The 4,142-nt window shown below is 33.9% G+C and overlaps 1 long non-coding RNA gene across 1 annotated transcript; it reads left to right on the top strand.

The window, feature by feature from the left end:
• The first annotated feature begins 995 nt into the window (after positions 1–995).
• On the top strand, positions 996–2,160 carry LOC135154728 (uncharacterized). The gene is made up of 2 exons (XR_010294114.1): positions 996–1,081; positions 1,991–2,160. It is a non-coding gene; the product is annotated as an uncharacterized LOC135154728 (long non-coding RNA).
• Positions 2,161–4,142: the final 1,982 nt, after the last annotated feature.

Below are 4,142 nucleotides of genomic sequence, written 5' to 3'. Positions count from 1 at the left end.
GGTACATTGTGCCGATTTTTCGGACATAAATGCCTAGGTCACCCATGCATAGACGAGGGGGCGCTAGTGTACCTGTGCTTACAGATGGGTTAAACATTAAAATAATTTGTTTCTTTTTTTTAAACAACAACAACAACAAGGCGAAAACACTTGTGGGCTTTGTTAGTTATATGTGCAGAATATATCATATTGTATATATTATATCATACATTATTATGTATATATATATATTTTTTCTTCTTTTCACATTAGACTTGTACAAGCATATCCATTCATATTTCTTATAGACAATACAATATTAAAATAGTACATCACTCCTTACTAAAACGTTTCGTTCTTGAAACGAAACGTAAAAATGCTTTCTGTATCCCTGGGTCATCTTTTTTTAAATACTCCATTATTTGTCCTGGCTGTGATTCATTCAATTCTACAAGGAGCATTGATCTTTCAATTATATATTTTGGACAATGTAAAAGATAATGTCTGACAGTTTCTACCTCAGGACATCTATCACAAAACCCTGTTGGATGGATCCCTAATCTTAGTAGATCTTGGTTAAGACCAGCGACTCCAAAACGGAGACGATGGAGTACAGTTTCCTGTCTTCCTAGATTACATTTATATGTGGATAGCACTGATGGTTGCAATTCTTTCAGTGCTGAGTTAGTTTTATTCCATCTTTCTTGCCAAATTATCTTACAACTTTTTGAAATAAGTTGCATAATTTCTGATAATGTTATTTGATTATGAATTTCTATTTTGTTTGATAAAGCTTTTTTTGCGCAGGAGTCTGCTATTTCATTTCCTTTTATTCCACAGTGACCAGGGATCCACTCCAGGTATACCTCTATACCTTTATATTTGAGTCTTGTACTAATAGTTAGAATTTCTGTAATGATAGGATCGTCTTTCCGATTCTGTAAAGATAAAAGTGCACTTAATGAATCACTGAAAATAACAACACCTGTATATATATCTAAATATTCTATCCATTCCAGTGCGAGAACAATCGCAATTAATTCAGCCCTATAGGAGGACGTGAAATTCGATAGTCTTTTGCCTTGGTAACAGGAAAAATAAGGTACATAAAAAGCAGCTGAGCTAATCCCCTTTTCAGGGGCTTTGGATCCATCAGTGTATATATGGAGTTGGTGTGACCATTTTGTATGTATCAATTCCAAACTCAATTGTTGTAATTGTATTGGATGATCCGATTTCTTGATTTGTGAACTCAATTCAGTAGATACAACTGGTGGACAAAATAACCAAGGTGGAAAGGATGGAGAAATAATATTTTCGACACTAATTTCTTTTCCTATCTTGGATTGGAGCCTGTAACCAAACGGTTTACTAACATTCTTACCTTTAAGATAATCGAACTGCCAGCATGGTTTGATTCGTGTTATTAATGGGTGATTATTATGTCTTTCTATATTTTGTCTATACTTGCTTGATAACATTTGCCTTCTTAAATCTAAAGGGGGTTCTCCCATTTCCACCTGCAGTGAAACTAACGATGTTAATGGCAGCCCACCAGCACATATTCTGAGTGCCTGATATTGCACCGAGTCTAACAATTTTTTTGTAGTTACTGGAGCACTATCATAAGCTTGACAACCATAATCAAAAATTGATCTAATAATTGCCCTGTAAACCATAAGTAAGGACTTAGATGAACTTCCCCATTTAGTTCCTGTTAAACTTCGCAATATATTTAATTTCCTTTTACTTCTTGAAACTACGTTCTCTATATGGGGATGCCAAGACAATTTACTATCAAATATCATTCCAAGGAAACGGTGATTATTTTTATAAGTGAGTATACTCCCTTCAAACTTGATTGTTGGAGGGGTAACGTTTGAAAGCTTAGTAAAAAATACCGGAACAGTCTTCTCAATAGAAAAATTGAAGCCCCAGTCTTTAAACCAGGTACATAATACATCTAGATAAGTTTGTATCCTTAATCTAATATTCTCTACATTTTTTCCAGAAAACCATACTGCACAATCATCAGCATATATGGATAATGTCACTTCAGGATCAATTGGAATATCTCTCATCATGACATTATATAGAAGGGGACTCAGAACACTCCCCTGGGGGAGTCCGTTATGGATTTGAAATGTTCTGGATTCAGTATTTGTAACTCTTACCTGAAAGGTACGTTCTGTTAGATAATTTTCTAAAAAATGTAACATTTTTCCTCCTATACCACATTGAGTGAGTTTGTACAGTAATCCATCAATCCAAAGACTGTCATAAGCCTTTTCGACATCCAAAAATACTGCAAGAGTGTGCTCACTGCAATTGATAGATTTTTGAATGTCATTTTCTAATAAAACAATATTGTCAGTAGTACTACGACCTTTTCTAAAACCACTGATGAAATTAGGCAATAAGTTATTTTTATCCATGTACCATTGCAATCTGTCTTTTATCATACGCTCTATAACTTTGGCAAAACAAGATGTAAGTGATATTGGTCTATAGGAGATAACATTTTTTGAGTCCTTACCAGATTTCAAGATTGGTACTAAAATTGAGTGTTTTAGAGAACTCGGGATATCCCCGGATTCCCATATTCTATTAATAATGGTCAACATAATTTCTTTTGTGCTTTTTGGCATATTTTCGTATACAATGTATGGAATATTATCTTTTCCTGGAGCAGCAAATTTACTAGATATAACTGCTTTCTCAAATTCATTCATCGAGAAAGGTTCATTAATAACATGTTCATTTTGGTAGAAAGAATTTTGTACTTCCTTGGTTAATGTTTTATTGGAATCTTTATTTTTTTGTCCTAAGGATTGGAAATAAGTTCCAAAAATCTCTACTCTCTCTGTTAAGGACGTAATGGCTTTACCTTTCTCAATCAAAATAGGCATATTTTGTGATTTTTTGACAGGTACACCATTTAAACGTTTTATACATGACCATATCTTTGTCTCTGGCATGAATCTGTCTAGTCTTCTGCAAAAAGCTTGCCAATATTCTCTTTCCGCTTTCCGGAGAACTCGTTGGGCTTCTGCCTTCTTTTTTTTGTATTCGTTAATTCTATCAAGTGTGATTTTTCTTGATAGGTGGTTTCTTATTCTATTTCTTTCTTTAATCTTTTCAGTACATTCCTTGTTCCACCATGGGACAGGATTTTTCCCCGTCTTTCTTTTTTTCGGGACTGCTTCATGAATACATTCCTTCAAGCGTTCCATAAATGAATAAAAAATGTTCTTAATACCATCTTCAGATTTAATTATTTCATTTTTTATGATATTTTCACATTTGTATGCAAATATGGGCCAGTTAACATTCTTGAAAGAAATATGTTCATGAGGCATGTTATCTTTGGCCTGATTACTTAGATTTTCATGATTTTTACCTTTCTTTCCAAGTGTTATTTGTATAATAATTGGAAAATGATCGCTCCCAAAGGAATCTTCCATAACCTTCCATATCGCCTTACCGGCCAGTGATGGGGAGGACATACATAGATCTAAGCACGAAAGCTTTCCAGTACAAGGATCAAGTCTAGTTCCTGTTTTATCATTCAATACTATTAAGTTATTCTCATATATAAATTGCTCAATGGCTTGTCCATTTCTGTCGGTTTTGTCACTGCCCCAGAGGGTACTATGAGCGTTGAAATCACCTAAGATTATTAGGTTATCTGTTTCATTAACATTCTTCAACAATGTGTTTAGAATTGATTCGTTTAATTTTTTGCATGGATTATAAAAGTTGATGATAGATATTTTTTTATTGGTGACATATATGTTCACATGTTGTAATTCTAGACTTGAATCATTGATTGGATCTTCGTACTTAATCCTATCATGAATATATATTGCACAACCCCCTCTTCGTTGACCTTCCCTATTTCTTGGGAGGCATGTATAATTTGGAATACAAAGTGAACTATTATCATAAAACCACGTTTCTTGGACACAAATTAAATCATATTCTTTATTTATTTTTAGATGATTAAGTAGCTCTTGTCCGTGCCCTAATAAGCCCTGAGAATTCCATTGAAGAATGGAAAGTAGGGCAAGGAAAGCGTTAGTTCCTGCGTTGTTGAGTTATGATTTCCTTTTTTTGTTGCCGCAATCTTCTTGCAGCGGTTAAAATTAAAGCATTTATTTCTT

The sequence above is a fragment of the Lytechinus pictus genome, chromosome 7 (genome assembly GCF_037042905.1).
Source record: "Lytechinus pictus isolate F3 Inbred chromosome 7, Lp3.0, whole genome shotgun sequence".
NCBI classification, from domain to species: Eukaryota; Metazoa; Echinodermata; class Echinoidea; order Temnopleuroida; family Toxopneustidae; genus Lytechinus; species Lytechinus pictus.
The sequence above is the reverse complement of the archived record's forward strand: the minus strand, read 5'-3'. Positions and strand labels throughout refer to the sequence as shown.